Source organism: Lygodium microphyllum, chromosome 24 (assembly GCF_053477565.2).
Source record: "Lygodium microphyllum isolate KBCC chromosome 24, Lygodium_microphyllum_v1.1.10, whole genome shotgun sequence".
Taxonomy (NCBI): Eukaryota; Viridiplantae; Streptophyta; class Polypodiopsida; order Schizaeales; family Lygodiaceae; genus Lygodium; species Lygodium microphyllum.
This window is the reverse complement of record NC_141158.1, coordinates 69,258,698-69,276,233: the sequence shown is the minus strand read 5'-3', so window position 1 is coordinate 69,276,233 and position 17,536 is coordinate 69,258,698.

Genomic DNA, 17,536 nt, shown 5'->3' with positions numbered 1-17,536 from the left:
GCACATCAGTCATTGAAAGGTAGCTAGCGTGTTAGTCAACCCAAAAGGCATAACTATGTATACAAAGACGCCCCATTCAATGGCAAATGCGATCTTATGCCTATCATTAGGATACACTTGCACCTGATTGTATCTAGAGAAATTGTCCAAGAAATTGTAGGCCTCTTTTCTTGCTACTCTCCCGAGCATGTGCTCGGTGTATGACAATGGATAGTTATCTCTCTTTGTACCCTCATTTACCTTCTTGTAATTAACTCACACTCTAATCTTTCCATTCTTCTTCAATACGATGACGATGGGAAAAACCCAATCCATGTGCTCAATTTCGTAGATGAATCATGCCCTCATTAGCTTGTCAATTTCTACTTTGACGGCGTGGGCGTGCTTTGGATTCATGGGACGATTGCTACTATTGATCAGTGTTGCGTCTAGTGTCATGGGTATGTTGTGAGTCACCACACTCGGGTCTACCCCCTTGAGCTCTTCTAGGGACCAAGCCAAGATGTCTATATATTCTCATAAGAGAGCAATGAGGCTTGCTTCCTCTTCCTTAGTCAAGTCATCAGCTATAAAGACATGTCAGGGTGTCTCCCCTTCCCTGGCTAAATTGACCTCCTTGACCTTGGCAAGTCCTTCGATTGGTTTGCTTGCTTGCCCCTGTTGTTTGGCTCCTAGCAAGATCACTACCCTATCCCCTTTTTTAATTTCATGAATCACCTTGGTAGGTATTGCGATTTTCGCTGCTCTTCTGCTTATGTATCTTTAGGCTACTTCTGCCATTTCTCCCTTAATCGTCAGTGTCTTAGGTGGACGGGTAGGTTCCCCTTGGTGCGTCTAGTCTTGGAATGTCAAGGTATCTCAAGATCACTATCTGAGCTGACTTCCAACTCAGAATTGAATTCTCTGTCTTTGCTAGAAGAGAAAGTCTATCCTGGTGGTTGTAGCTCAGAAGATGAGTCCGTTCTTAGTAGTGGTGCGTCACTCAGTTAGGCTAGGTGTGCCTGCTTATAGTCAATTGCTCGTATGTTCTCCAACCAAGTTTGGTAGTAGTCCTTGCACATGACTCCTTTCTCTACTCTAGGGGCATTCTTCTTGCGCGGTCTGGAGTCAATTCCTATTTTTTCAATTACACGCCCCCCATTGTTGTATTCTATAGTGTCTATTTCCTTTTCTCTTTCATCACTGAAGGAACAACATTCTTCATATTTGTCATTAGAGCTATCTTTGTCTGACTACTCATCATTCTCCAAGTTTTGATACGTCTCCTCTTGTTGGTCGAGGACTAAAGACCAATGGTACATCAAGTTTAAATTGTGCCCCTTGGACCATCGCCATTCAGGCTCATCTAAGAGATCTTGGAGTGGCTTGAGATTAGTTGTTGGATTGTCAATCAACTTGTCAGTTAGATATCCTACGATCTCTAGTAGCTCTCATCTATTGTTTGGGACTTGGAATCTGACAGGGTTGGGTTTTGCAATGTACACTTCCAATTTTCATGTAGACTGGTACTGAGGGTGTGTTCTTGGGCTTGCCAATTGCCTTGATGACTTGTTCATACTCCTCATTGTCTGAGAACGGCAAGTCGATGGTAGCAAGAACGTGCATCTAGCCTCGCTCGTACTCAGGACACAGAATATACTTGGTTAAGACCCTATAGGATTTCCTAATGTGGTTGTCACCCTTTAGCATGGTGGAGATGGCATCTAGATTAACCAACGTAGTCTTCCAAGTGTTCATCTCTACTCTCATAGCCTCCATTCGATTGTCTAGGAAGATGAGACAATTATCCCAGTCTTCTATGACTCTCGCATTGCACATCCAAGGTCAGCCTAGTAGGATGTCGTAGTCCACTCCCTTCATGACCGTAAAGTCAATAGAGAATTATACTCTTGCTATCTTCACTGGCCAATTCTTTAACACACCGAATGGTTTTATCTTCATTACGTTAGCTAGTGTGACATTGAACATAGCAATCTTGACTGATGGGTTACCCCAAGTTTGAAGCACCGCATGGCTTAGCACACTAACTCTTGCTCCTATGTCTACGATTTCCTTTCTTGTGGAATCTCCAAGAGCTAAGACTAGCAAGACTGCATGCATCTTTGTGCCTTCCCAAAAGGCATGCACGTGCAAGGACTTAGATATGGAGTATAGCTTAGGCTAGGTATTTGTGTTTTCATGTCGTGCTCGAGAAAGTGGCAGCAACGTGCTCATTAGATTCTTCGACCCACTGTTTCAACTCTTGGCTTAGTGTTGGATGCTACATGAGCAGGTCTCCTAAGTTTAAAGCCATAGGGGTAGTCACCAATGTATTAAGGAGGTTGCTAGCTACTTGCCTCTCTCCTAACCCCAATTTTCTAGCACATAGTAGTATTTAGACTTTGCTTAAGTGGCACTACTTGTGGTGTAGTCGCATCCCTCGATTTTAGTTGTGGGGGTGGAACTGGCATGCTTATGCTTGAGAAATCATCGATCTCCTCTTCTAGTATGGGCTCAATGTATTTAAGGTGCTCTTAGCTTCTCTCACCCACTCCTTCACCTTCTTGATGGCTTTGAGCTGGCGCTTTGGGTTGGGGCACTCTCCAAACCTAACACTTCCCATTGCAGCCATTTTCAGAGTTGACGTTTCTGTCTCTGTGCCAGTCACCTTCTGTCTAGTAGGCATTGTTGTGGCACTTTTGGTTTTGATTGCGGCCTTAGAATCTGGTCTCTTCGTCCTCCATCTCTGACTCTTCTTTTTTATTGAGGTTGCATTAAGATTTCTAGGCCCTGGCAACGATATGCCAGCCTGCTTTGTTTGCACGTGGGTCATGACATGCAACGGATGGGTGTGGCTTTCCCATCAAGTGTCTCGACACTGAACAACCCCAATGGGACTGATGGCTCATTTTTCAAACTAGAGGATGACTTCCTTCTAGGGCAATTGACAAAGAGATGAGTGATTCCACACTCAATGCATCTTAGGTCAGCCTTATCTCTATTAGCTTGCTCCCTCTTGGGGCAACATGCAGAAACATGTCATGGATGACTGCAGGTCCACCATACAATTGGTCTTCATGTCTGCCCTCCTGGGCCTCTACCTGTCCCTCTACCTTACGCCATCATTGGTATTGGTTGGTAGTCCATAAGCATTGCATTGCCTTCTTCATCATACGATACATAAGGGCTTATATAAGGCTCATCGCTATTCAGGTCCTCCACATAGTGGATTAGAGTATCACTCGATGGATGGGTTACATAGGGCCCAGGTGGTCTAGGGATACATGTTGAGAGTGGAAAAAGACTGAGCTTTTTGTTGTTTTTGAGGTCTGAATGGTTGATTTTTTATGGATTTAGAGTGATGTATGGTTGTTAATGGAAGTGTTTGAGAGTGTTTTGGATGATATTGATTATGTTTTGGATGATATTGATTATGTTTTGGAAGTTCATGATGATTTTTAGTAGAAACATGAAGCTCTGTGATGTTTTGATAGGTTCTGTTGAGGTTCTGATTGGTTCTGATACCTTCTGTATAGCTTCTGTTTTATTCTGATTTTATTTTGTATGATGTATGGATTGATGATTGATAAAGGTTGAGATATTTTGAAGATTATTGAATAGTTTTTGATAGTTTGGAATGGTTTTAGTATGAGTTATGAGGATCTACTGTTTTTTTATGACCTTCTGTAACCTTCTGTAGAGCCTCTATGTCTACTATGTTCCTATTCTATTATGTTTTGTAGATCTTCTGTAAGTGTTCTATAGAATGTATGTGTGACTTTGAAAAACTTTTATAAATTTTTGAAAGGATGAATCCAAGCTCAAAAGATCTAAAACAAATGGAAGAAGCAACTAAAGACTGAAGAGAAAACTGAAGTGACAGTGATAGTAGTGAGCTATGAAGAGACATTGTAGTGGCTCTGGTGCCCTTTCATACCTCCCATACCTCTTGGGAGGTGTATCCATGACCTAAGAGGGATTATTAAGTTTCATTATTAATTATTGTAGTGAGGAGATAATGTATTATTGAGAGAGAGAGAGAGAGAGAGAGAGAGAGAGAGAGAGAGAGAGAGAGAGAGAGAGAGAGAGAGAGAGAGAGAGAGAGAGAGAGAGAGAGAGAGAGAGAGAGAGATAGGCAATTCTATCAAAACAGTGCATCTGTATATGAGAGATTGAGAGAGAAAACTATGAAGACGCTGAAGATGAATACTATGTAATTTATTTTGATTCAAAAATGGTGTATTATTTTATTTTCCTTGTTCTATTGATGGATTCTATGAAGATGTTGAAGATTATGGTTGATTCTATCAAATCCGTGGGAGATATCTACTATGATGCTGCATGAAGAATTGTTGTTTTCTTTATTTTGGTCATCAAAAGAATGAAATAAAAGCTTGTTGATGTTACAAGATAGATTTTCTTACAATAGAATCCTTTTTTCCTTGGCGTCTCTCTTGGGGATCCATGTTTTTGGTGCGCAGTCGGGGAAACTTGCCATCAACAAGCATCAGAAGAGGCTCAAAATGAAAGAAATGGCATTGCCAAGACAAAAAGAATTCAATGGATGTTTGCAAAGTTCCTTCTTCCACTAAAGAGTTGGAGATTCTCATTATCAAAGGCACTTTCCACAATAATTTCATCTCACATTGGCGGAAACATATTACCATCATGATGCAAGCTCTATGTGGTGGATTGTTTTCTCTTCCTGTTGAAGCAATAGAAACTTGCATCTTGGTGGCAAATTGTTTGGAAACAAACTGAAGAGCAGAAGCAAAGACAATGACTATCCATGGAAGATTTGGTATTCATTGAGAAGTTTCCAGACATCATTAAGTGGGAGATCGAGAAGAAGCTTAAGGAGTCATGGTCTGTGGAGGTTCACGAAAACAAGAAGAAAAAGAGTTAGAATTTGTTTGTGGATGCTCAACAGCAAGATATGTGGGATGCTTGGTGCACTATCAATCTTCTGTTTGTCGAATTAGCAACCCACTGGAAGTTGGTAGATAGAGCATTTTTCACAACATACACTGTTGAAACCCTCAAAAGCTGGCATTATAATGATGGTACAACAACGATCCTAAGAAGAATGAGTTTTGATACTTTCAGAACGGAATATCTCCCACTCTGTAGTGGTTTGAAAGCTGAATTCAGAGATGTTGAAAAGAAAGAAGTAGCAAAGATGTTGGCCAGAGAATCCCCCAGAGACTAAAGCCCTCTCTGATTCTATTTTGTTGAGTATAGATCAACTGGTTGGAGCCAACCCCCTGATGAATGACGCAATCAAGAGGCAAGCGTTAGAATGAGTCCAAAGGTACGTGAGAAGAGAAAAGGCAAGAATCAAGGCTGAGAATGAGCTCGTAGTAGAAGCCTCCTTTGACGCCCTAAAATCACTCTTTACAGAAGTCCCCATGGCGACTCAAGGTCCCCTTCCTAGTCATATTCGTCATGGAAATATTGATGACATGCTAGCAAATGTAGTCCCATTGCTAATTTTTAAGGGAGAGTATAATGAAGACCCTGATCTTCATGTAGAAGAATTTATGGTACCATGTGTGGCTAACAATGCCAGAACCCCTGAGCATTGGTTAGCGATATTCCCCGCCACTTTCAAAGGCGCGGCATTTCAGTGGTATGAGAGACAAGCAACATGAACTTTTGGCACATGGGACGACCTGAAGTTAGCATTCCTCACTAAATTCAAGTGTGAAGGCTTTGAAGAGCGGATGTGAGAGGAGTTCATGAACCTAAGTTAGTCTTCTGGAGAAAGAGTAGAAGCTTATGTCTCGTGAATGGAATCCATCCTGAATGTCAAGATTGTGGGAGAGAAGGAAGGAGTCTCATTTTGAAGCTTTCTTGCTTGCACAATGGGGGAATACACACAGAGATGGAGGCTGAAAATAGTTTTCCTCTTCTTAGTTGTGTAAGCCAAAAAGAACTCTCGTACATAAAAATAGAAGAACCCTATATATGGGTCTCAAACCAAACTCAACTAACTAAGGTGGCATACTAACTGAGCCATGAACTAGAGTAGATAAGGATAGCTGTCATCTAGCTATTATTCATGGGCGGTGTACCAACCGCATCTGCAACAACTAACAAGTCGGTGACATAAATACACAACGGTCACCCTGGCGTATCACGAGTGGAGCTCGATATCTCAACACTCCCCCTTGAGCTCAATCCCAATTCCTGCACACCAAGCAGGTCTCTGAACTTGCACAGCTTCTCTGCGCCCAATGCCTTCGTGAATATGTCAGCTACCTGATCCTCTGTGCTGACATAAACTAGATCAATAAGACCTAGTAAAACCCTCTCCCGCACATAGTGATAATGCACCTCAATGTGCTTTGTTCTAGCATGATAGACTGGGTTATTTGCCAAGTGTATACTACTCATCTTGTCACAATAAATGACAACAGGCCCATCTGTAGGCTGATGCATATCATAAAGTAGCTTATGCAACCAAGCTACCTCACATGCAGCCATTGCTGCACCCCTGTACTCAGCCTCTGTGCTGGACAAGGCAACTGTAGGCTGTTTCTTGCTGCTCCAAGTGACTGCAGCACTCCCAAAAGAGAACACATATCCACTGGTAGATCGTCTATCAGAAATGCTACCAGCCCAATCAGCATCAGTGTATCCATGCAACTGTATCTGAACCCCAGTCTCATAAAATAGTCCATACTGCAATGTGGACTTCACATACCTGAGTATGCGTCTAGCCGCATCCAAATGCGGTTTCCTTGGAGCCTGCATAAACTGACTTACCAATCCAACAACATAGCTCAAATCTGGCCTGGTAATAGTCATATAAATCAAACTTCCTACTATGCGTCTGTACATAGTAGGGTCTTCCAGAAGCTCACCTGCATCTGCACTCAGCTTCACATTCTACTCCAAAGGAATTGAAATAGGCTTACAGCTTGTCATCCCATATTTGGACAGCATGTCCAATCCATACTGCCTCTGCAAGAGCTGTATCCCACTTGGTGATCTAATCACCTCAATGCCCAAGAAATAACGTAGCTCTCCCAAATCCTTCATCTCAAACTTCTGCTTCAATAGCATTTTCACATGAAGGATATCTTCATCACTGTCACCTGTCATAATCAAATCATCAACATAAATGACAAGTAGCATAATACCTTTCTCTATTTTTCTCACATAAAGTGAGAAATCTGCCTTGGAAATCTGAAAGACAATAGTGACAAGATACTGTCCTACCTTGTCAGACCATGCTCTAGGTGCTTGCTTCAAGCCATACAAGGCTTTCTTCAACCTGCAAACAAACTCAGGATGAACAACATGCACATAACTTGGTGGCTGCTCCATATAGACCTCTTCTTGCAAATCACCATGCAAGAAGGCATTCTTTACATCCATCTGATGTAAAGACCATCCCTTTGATGCAGCCATAGCAATGACTGCTCTTACGGTTGCCATCCTTGCAACCGGACTGAATGTTTCTTCATAGTCAATGCCATATATTTTTGCATACCCCTTGACTACTAATCTTGCCTTGTATCTGTTCATAGAACCGTCTGCATTGTGCTTCACCTTATAAACCCACTTACAGCCAATTGCATTCTTACCTTTAGGCAAAGGTACCAATTCCCATGTAGCATTTGCTTCCAAGGCATCCATTTCTTCATCCATGGCTTTCTCCCATGTTTCTTTTCCCATGGCTTGCTCAAAAGAAGTGGGTTCTGGTTCCTGTATCACTTTGACCATATATGCATAGTGAATGGCTGTAAATCCATCATATTTCAGCCTATCCACAGGATACCTAGCTCTCGTAGACCTACACAAAATAGGTTCACTCCCAGGTGCTCTCAAAACATCCGTGGTCTTCCTTACTCCAGGTGTAACAATAGAAGGAATACCCAACTCATCATCAATGCTGTGTTCTGAGCCACTGGATTCACCATCCACATAAGAGTGACCTGCATTCACATCAAACATGGGCTAATCAACCTTCTATTTTCCTTTTTGTGATACCTGCATACCACTATCTGCATTGCTTTGAGAAGATTCTCTTGATCTCAATCTGCCTGTCCATGGCGAAGAATGTGAACCACTGCTAGAGGATGCTCCAGGTCCACTAATATTTTGTGATTGCTACTGTGAATTCTGTGCAGCATTACCATTTTGTGCATCTACATCATCAATCACATTTACTGGTTTATACCAGCTACTCATCTCATAAAAAATAACATCTCTGCTCACTGTAAACTTACGAGTAGAAGGGTTATAGCATCTATACCCTTTTTGCTGCAGAGAGTAACCAATAAAGATGCACTTCTCAGTTTTTGGATCCAACTTGGATCTCAACTCATCTGGCACATGTACATAGGCAATGCAACCAAAAATTTTCAAATAAGAAATATCTGGTTTCCTACCAGTATACCTCTCCTTTGGAGTCATCCCATGTATTGCTGCAGTGGGAGTCCGGTTCATTATGTAGACTGCTGTAGCAACTGCTTCAGCCCAATAAAAATTTGGCAGGTCTTTTTCATTGAGCATGGCACGAGATACCTCTCCAATATGCCTGTTTTTCCTTTCTGAATTCCATTTTGTTGTGGGGTATGACTGCATGAATATTGCTGCTTTATGCCATGCTCCTGCAGGAACCTTGCAAACTCATTTGAGAGGTACTCTCCCCCTCCATCTGACCTTAGGCATTTTATTTGCAAACCTGTTTCTTTTTCAGCCATAGCTTTAAGAGTTTTGAAATTCCCAAAAACTTCACTTTTCTTTTTTATAAAATACACCCAAACTTTTCTGCTATAGTCATCAATAAAAGTGACAAAATAATGACAGCCTCCAAGAGATGCAGCTTTAGTAGTCCACACATCAGAGTGGATTAATTCCAATGGCTTCTTACTCTCTTGAACATGTCTAGGAAATGGTTTCCTTGCCTGTTTTCTAAATTGACAGGCTTCACATACCTTATGCATTTCTGCAACCTTGAATTTAGGCAATCCTGCAACAATATTTTGGGCCTGCATTGATTTAAGTCGCTGTACATTAACATGACCAATGCATTTATGCCAGATATCAATATCTGCAACTACACCGGTCCCATGTGCAAACATTGCTGCACTCAATTCACGCATGTCTGCATCCAACGTAAACATTTTGCCCTCCTTCTTTCCTTTTGCTATCAAGCGACCTTTATTTTTCATATCCTCAACAAAGCATCCATGATTAAATCTGACCTGCAAGCCCTGCTCAACCATTTGACCAACAGAAACCAGATTCTTGGTGATATTCGGGACATGAAATACATCGGATAGGTATTTATTTTTCCCATCCTGCATAGACAAATGAATTTTTCCAATCTGCACAATAGGATGTGCAGTATCATCACTAGTCTCCCCAAATCCTAGTTTTTCCATTTTTCTTGCATCCTCCATCCATTCTGCATGACCTGTCATGTGGTTTGATGCACCTGAGTCAACATACCATACATCGTTGCTTTCTTCTGCACTTGTCACAGAATTGTTCATGTGCTGCACCATAAACAAATGCTCATTTCTGTCATCACCCTGTCTACTAGAAGATGCATAATTCCCTTGTTGCAATTTTCCATTCATGATGTCATTTTGCTTTTTATAGCAGTCTTTAGCCATATGACCCATTTTACCACAGTAGTAGCATTCAACATTGCTGTTTGCATTTTGGCCTCTTTGCCATCCACCACGACCTCTTTGGCTCCCCCTGCCTCTAGAGTTACCACGTCCTCCTCCATAGGACTGGTTTTCTTGAGTTTGCTACATATTCTGATTTCTACCACAGCCTCCAGATCGGCCTCCTCTACCTCTGCCTCTACCTCTTCCAGCATTTGAGTAGAAGACAACTTCCTTTGAAGTTCCTCCTGAAGAAGATGCACCACCATTTCTCTGCTCCTCAGAAATTAGAAGAGCAATCAACTCCTCAAAATCAGGAAATCTTTCACGAACTGAAATGGATGTCGGAAACTGTGCATAATCCTTTCCTAGACCATTCAAGGTCACATAAACTAAATCATCATCTTCCACTGGCGACCCAATGGAAGCAAGTGCATCTGCAATCTTCTTCACCTTCATGTGGTAGTCATTGATGCTCATATTTTCTCTTTGCACATTATGCAACTCTTGCTTGAGCTGCATTTTCCTGGCTTGCGTATTTGTGTATACATTTTTGACAAAGTATCCCATGCCTCCTTTGGCGTACTTGCATCCTGAATATGCACAATCATAGAGTCTGAAATGCTGATAGACAGCCAACACATAACTTTTCTAGCTCTCTCATGCCATGCTTTAAATGCCTGTATTTGCTATTGATTGGGAACATCAGGAAGAACTGGTTCTTCTTCATTTCCTGCAACAAATTTCCAATATCCTTTTCCCATAAGGAAATTCATCATTCTAAACTTCCATGCTTGGAAGTTGTTCTTGTCAAGCTTTTCAGTTACAATCTGTGAAAGAAAATCAGACGCCATTACAGAACACTGTAAAAAATTCTGTCACTGCAAAAAACACAGCTTCACCCTCACAAGGGCAAATCTGCAAAACTGGTGAAAGTGGTATTTGACCACACAGTCACTTCCTAGTGACGATTTTGCATATACAGAAACCAAGGATGATTCTGTAGCTCCCAATGTCTCTGCACACAAGCATACGATGCAATTTCTGTGGTAACTTTTCACCGACCTGTAGAACAGTGGTCGCACAACATAAAACAGGGCTTTTTCCTAAGTGCATGCAGAAAACTTCCGCCTCCAAAACAGGCCGCGAAATGGCCTCAAATCAAAAAAAGAGGCCCTCTCCCGCAGCATATACTGCCCTCTTGCTTCACCGCGAAGGGCGTCTCAACTTGAGACAATGCACTCTTGCAATTTCCGGCTGTGCTACCTACAGAGATCTGCTCCCAAAACAGAAAATGAAAGCAACACTGCTCCTCTTACCAGAATACCGTGAGCTTGGCTTGCTTTCTTGAGCTCCTTACCACGAACAAGGCTCTGATACCATGTCAAGATTGTGGGAGAGAAGGAAGGAGTCTCACTTGAAGCTTTCTTGCTTGCACAATGGGGGAATACACACAAAGATGGAGGCTGAAAACAGTTTTCCTCTTCTTAGTTGTGTAAGCCAAAAAGAACTCTCGTACATAGAAATAGAAGAACCCTATATATGGGTCTCAAACCAAACTCAACTAAGTAAGGTGGCATACTAACTGAGCCACGAACTAGAGTAGATAAGCATAGCTATCATCTAGCTATTATTCATGGGCGGTGTACCAACCGCATCTGCCTGACAAGTCGGTGACATAAATACATAATGGTCACCCTAGCGTATCACGAGTGGAGCTCGATATCTCAACACTGAAGAGATGGACTAACCATCATTTGGATGAAGGTATCCAGAAAGGAGTGTTTCTTAGAGGCCTACAACCAGAAGCTCACAAGTTCATGGAATTGAGAAGACCAATCAATCTGCAAGCTGCACTGGAAGGTGCAAGATTGTATGATGAAGTTGAAGCAAGGTTGTCAATGACTCCAAGAAGAGGAGTCTTACCTCCTCCCATTCCAGGAATGGTATACCCACCAAATGCAATCCCATGGACAATTCCCTATCCCTATCCCTATCCCCAAATGCAAAAAGTGTCGCAATATAATGCACCTAATCCACTATGGTTGCCACAGACGACATTGCCTCAAATGATGGTTCAACCACAACAACAGTGGCCTCAAACAGTTCCTTCAATGGCGACTCAACAATAGTGGAACCCTACCAACTGGAATCAACAATCCCAAGTCTCAATAGGAGCTCTGAATTAGAACTAGAACAGAGACCCTCTGGATCAACCCAACCAGTGTATGTGGTAATTAGAGAAGCTTCCCAAAACCCTACTGCAAGTACTTCAAGAGGTGAAAATCTGAAAGACTACTTATCCAACTCAGTTGCAAGTATCAAGAAAGAGATTATGGATGTGATTACAGAGTAGCTACAAACGTTGAAGGTGAATACCACCAATATATCAACTCCTGCGGGAGCTGGGAGAGATGTGATGCATTCTAATACATGGTGTAGAAAGTGTCATCGAACGGGATATTTAGCCACTGAATGTATCCAAAAACCAACCATTCTTGGAGTCATTTATTCCTACCATATAGAAAGATGAAAATGCAAGATTCAACTTGCTAGAATCCAAAATGACAACACAGGACATTGGACCAAAGCCTAGGGAGTTTGGTCCTAATTTTGGTCCAAAGAGGTTTTCCTCTCAAAGTTACAGAGGACAACAGTTTGGCGATGGTCAAAGATCAGAGGTGGAATGTTATAGGTATGGAGAAAAGGGTCATATCTCCCCGAATTGTCCAAACCCTAGAAGATCTATGGATTAGAAGCCCTTATGCAGCCAATGCAAAGGAGAAGGCCACACTGCAAAGGATTGTCCAAGTCCAGCCTTTGTCAAGGCCAAGAAGAAGGAACCAGTTGTCTAGAAAGAGAAAACTCGCCTGCTAAGATTGTGAAGTTCAACCTGCCAGCCGAGGGACAGAGCAGTACAGGATAGAACAGTGCAGTACAGAGCACTGCAGTGCCACAGAGAGTCACAGAGACAGTCCCAGAAACAGGACTAGAGGTCCAAGAGATAGACGATATAGAAGCACCTCTGGAAATAAAGGAAGTGTTGATGCTGCCATTACTAGAAGAAAAAGGAAAGATGAAAATGGGTGTAGCCCCATTCCCTAGCAGGCTGGAGAAGCCCATGGATCCTATAAAAGAATATGACTTGGTAAAAGACCTAAACACTTTTAAACCAAACTTAACATTCCGACAGTTGTGCTGATGTTGTCTCCTAGCTACCGAAATAAATTCAAAAGCATCTTGACAAGAAGACGTGGACTAAGGATTGCTCCTTCAACAGCAACCAAGACCAATAAGGCCCCGGAGCCTGTGGAGGAAGTAGTGTGGCTAACTCCTTCCTAGATCTTGGAACCCCAAAGATTAGTGTATGGATAGAAGGATGCTTTATTTTAGATGCATTGATTGATGGGGGCTCATCAGTAAACATAATGATGGATGTGACAATGAAGGACTTAGGGTTGCAAGGAATTCAACCTACACAGCGGCTTATCAGATTGGCAAATCAAAAACCCGTTGGGCATCCTCCCATATGTAAAAACAACCCTTGCAAGAAGAGACTATTGGCTGACATATTTGGTGGTCAAACCAAATTCTTATGGAACTTCATACCCTCTGTTGTTGGGAAGACCTTGGCTTTTTGAAGCAAGAGCCAGGACGGAGGACTGGTTCAAAGGAACCCTAACCCTAGGCAGAGTACCCCATAAAGTCGTGTTGAAATTGTATGGATCGCAAAAAGGCAATGGATCCATATCCATCGAAGTCATAATAGACTCCTCCAATGAAGTAGCAGATGGTACATCAAGAGAGAAGAGGCTGTTAAATAGATCTTTCATAAGAAAACAGAGGCACGGTCCCTAACAGTGGGCATTGTAAGCCAACTACCGAAAGAAGCAAAGTCTTTGTCCATGGGAGAATACCTCCTACCTCAACTAGAATTCACTTTTGAAATCACCTCTGACAGCGAGATAGAAGCATGGATGTACTGTTCTCCCTATTACATGGTAGTCACAGAGTTAGAAGGAGAGACAATAGCAAAGACAGAGCCAAAGAGAGAATTAGAAGCAGATGCAGATGCAGAGGTGAAAGGTATGTTCTTCTCCTACAGAGCATCTACAGAAGTAGAAGGTTTTTTTGGTGTTCTTGTTGAAACACGTGAGCATACTCCAAACTTTTAAGGACATTAATTTGAAGCTCAAGTACGTATTTTCTTAGAACAAAGGGTACAAGAACGCATAGCACAAACCTTGAAAGATAAAAAAAGACATGAAAAAGAGTTTGCTTCTATATGAAAAACCTAAAAAATAATCAAAATCAAAATGATAATAATAAAATATGGCACAAAAGGCAAATCCGATTTCGGTATGTAAAATGATGAGGAAGAAAACGAAGTAGGTTATGAAAGTGCAATTGAAGAAGATCCTCTAATAGTGGACGATCTTATTGATGTCCCTACAAAGAACTCAGAGATCAAAGATCTCAGGGTGTTGGATGGAATGACCATGGTGTTGGGGGTAAAGGCAGACCCGCCTAGCTGCCCATGTATTACTACATTGACAGTCACCGCCACTGCACACTGCAGGTGGCAGGCACCCGTCACCGTCACTTTATTCTTTATTCTTTTAGTGACAGTTGAATAAAGGAAGGCTCGGTCACACATTGTGACTGTTGGAGCTCCCATTTCTTGTCTCTCTCTTTCTTGCTCTTGCTCTCCCGCCATAGCTCTCGTTGCAAGATTCGATCCTTCTCACCTTTCAACTGGTATCAGAGCTTGGCTTCCTGCCTCTTGAGCTTGGCTTCGCGCCTCTTGAGCTTGGTTTGTGGCATTCTCAGCTTCCCATCGACTCCCCACTCGCATTGGGTCTCCTTCCCGACAGCCATATCCAACTCCTTCGAGCTCCCGTCACTCCTTGGCTTCCCGAGCACCTTCCCGGTCCCTTTGGGCACCCTCAAGGCATTCACACATAGGTATTGCTTCACTCTTTATAGGGTTTACCTCAGTTTTCAGCCCTTTTGAAACAGGGCAGCCATTATACTCCCAGCTCTCATTTCATATGTGGGCTGCTCTCCCCTTGCTAGAGCTTGGTTGAGGCCTTCCTTGGCTTTAACCGGACCCTTCTGAAGCTTGGCCACCATTTTTTGCAGCCCCAGGACCAACATTTACAGTTGGCACAATCACGCAACCCTCCCATATGTGTCTTCAGCATTGACAGTCACAACAGCAGCTCTCCCCCTATTAAGACTTCAAGCTCGATCTACTATCTTTGGTATGACCATACCCGACACTTAATTTGTCCAGCTGTACCACACTATGCAGACATTAAATAAGTCAGTGCTTAGGACTTAACTGCTTTGATGTGAATGGTCATTTTTGTGACCTTATGTTGTACCTTCACTAAGTAGTGTGTGGAATGATAATGAAAGAATGAGAGAGCACTTTGCTTTGACTGATGCTTCTTCATTCTTGTCTCTGTCTTTGATTCTTAACATGGTATCAGAGCACCCATGACTGGGCTCTGTGGAGTGCATGTGGGAAGAAGATTTGAAGACTGACCTGCCAAGGTTGAAAAGACAAGAAGGGTTGTCTGCCATTGTCTTTATGAAGGTATGCATTTTGGTCAGATGGAGTCTATGCTTCATGTTAGTGTTTGAGGCTTCTGTGGGAGATTTGGGGAGCACTCTTGAGCACATCTAAGTTTTCATCTTCATCATCATCATCATCAACATTTGCTGCTACTGAAGACATTCCTGTAGGCTGCGTGTTTGTGCCAGGACAGAAGGCTGCCTCTGTTGGGCTGAAAATCAAGCCATTGATCATCTACAAAGTGCTATAAAGCATGTTTGCACTCTTTGGAAGGTACTTGAAGACTACAAGAAGCTATTTCTTGTGTTGGATCTCTATTATGAGCTGGAATCACAGTATACAAATTTGTAAAATAGTCCTAAACTGTTGGGAAAGTGAAAGGACAGCTTGCATTTGATCATCATTGAGCTACAGAAGCTCCTGGTCATGCCCAAAAGCATAAACAAGACTTAGACATTTTCTTGGAGGCCGTATGTACATGTTCTCATGTGTTGGAGCTAGTTTTTTATGACTAAAATATTCTGATCTGGAAGCCATTGACAGGCTGAAAACTGTCATTGAATGCGGGCAGCAAGCATCATCTTCTATTGAAGCATGTTATGACACTGTTGGTCTCTAACAATTGTATGCTATTGGGAATATGTCTGGGAATGCTTGGAGCATTGAATCGGGCATTGAGCATGATTAAAAACTGAAATCTGAAGCTGAAATTGAATGCATTTGCATTGTCTTAGCTAGGTACAAACTGTAAATGCAATGTATGCCACTGGCTATTGAAGACAGCTTGTCTATGGGTGCCCATATGGTCATGCAGTGACCTTGATACTTCAAAGTGGATGTATGGCATGTTTTTGAGCTATTTTGGAGCTAAAAAGGCTTGATTTCACTGAGTATTTACTGACTGCAATCTGTGAACAAGTTACTTGACAACCGTACTTGCCGGTTATGCACTGTTTTGTACCCGTATGCTTATGTTTGGATTGCCACATGTACTAGTAGATATTCTGGAGGGTTTGGGACATGTGTGACATGTATACACATTGATTTTGGCCTTGAAATTGCTGCTGGTTACTCATAGTTTACAGTTTTCAGACTGTATGTATTTATCCTGGCAGTGAGGTTGCAGGAGTTTAAGCTGAAGCAACTACATAGCATATGTATTGACTGTTATACCTACGGGTTAGACCACATATTTGTGGATGTTTTTGAGGTTGTAAAGGGCTGAAATTCCCTGGTTTTTTGCAGAGAATAGCTACAAAAAACTATCATAAACAGTCAAGGACTGAAGTTGGTCAGAGTGACTTGTTGGCTTGCAGGAAGTCAGGCAGTGTTAACATCATGGCAAATGCAGAAAGAACCGACAACATAACCCAGATTGTGGGGGAAAAGCTTGACAGTAACAATTATGCCATATGGAAGTTCCGCATGGAGAACTTCTTAATAGGGAAAGGCTACTGGGACTTGGTGAATGGAGTAGAAGCTGAACCTGAGCTCCCAGATCAACCTACGGCTGATTAGAGACGATTACACTGAGCTTGGACAGAAAGAGCTCATAGAGTCTTGCACTGGCTCTCTTTATGTATCTCAAATGCCATGGTAAAGTGCCAGGAAGATACAATTGAAGCAAAAGTTCAACAACATAGAGAGAAAGAGCATATCTATATAGGATTATGTCATGGAGGTTAAGACCATTGCAGATCAGTTAGCATATGTTGGTTCACAGGTTGAAGATGAAGACATGGTTGTTGTGACTTTGAATGGCTTGGGGCTTGAGTATAAGTCTTTTGACACTTCTGTGTCTGGAGGGCTGAAATGCCTGATTTTAATGAGCTAGTTGCATTGCTTATACATGAGGAGGTTAAACTTGGCTTGGCTACAGGGTCAAGCAGTTCTAAAAATAAGGATGCAATTTTTTATTCGAATCGGCGCGGCCGTGGCAGCTGAGGTAGAGGCTATGGATCTAGCAAAGGAGGCTAGCAAAATGCATCCTATGGCAATAACAACCAGCAGGTATCAAACACAAGAGGTGGTGGAAACTTTAGAGGCAGGGGAGATCTAGCCCTAGAGGTAGAGGCTCCTGGCAGCAGCAGTGTCCATCTGACAATCCGAATAAGGATAAGGATTGTCATTACTACGGGAAGTATGGGCATATTGCCAAGGACTGCTAGAAGAAACAGGGCAATTAGAAAGGCAAACAACATGGACACTTTGCTACGTCTAGTCAGGCAGATGTTACTTCAGGAGATAGATTATTTGCCATGCAGTATGTAAAAGACAGGCTGCTAAAAAATCCACTAATGATGCAATTTGGTATATTGATTCAGGGGCATCAAATCACATGACCCCT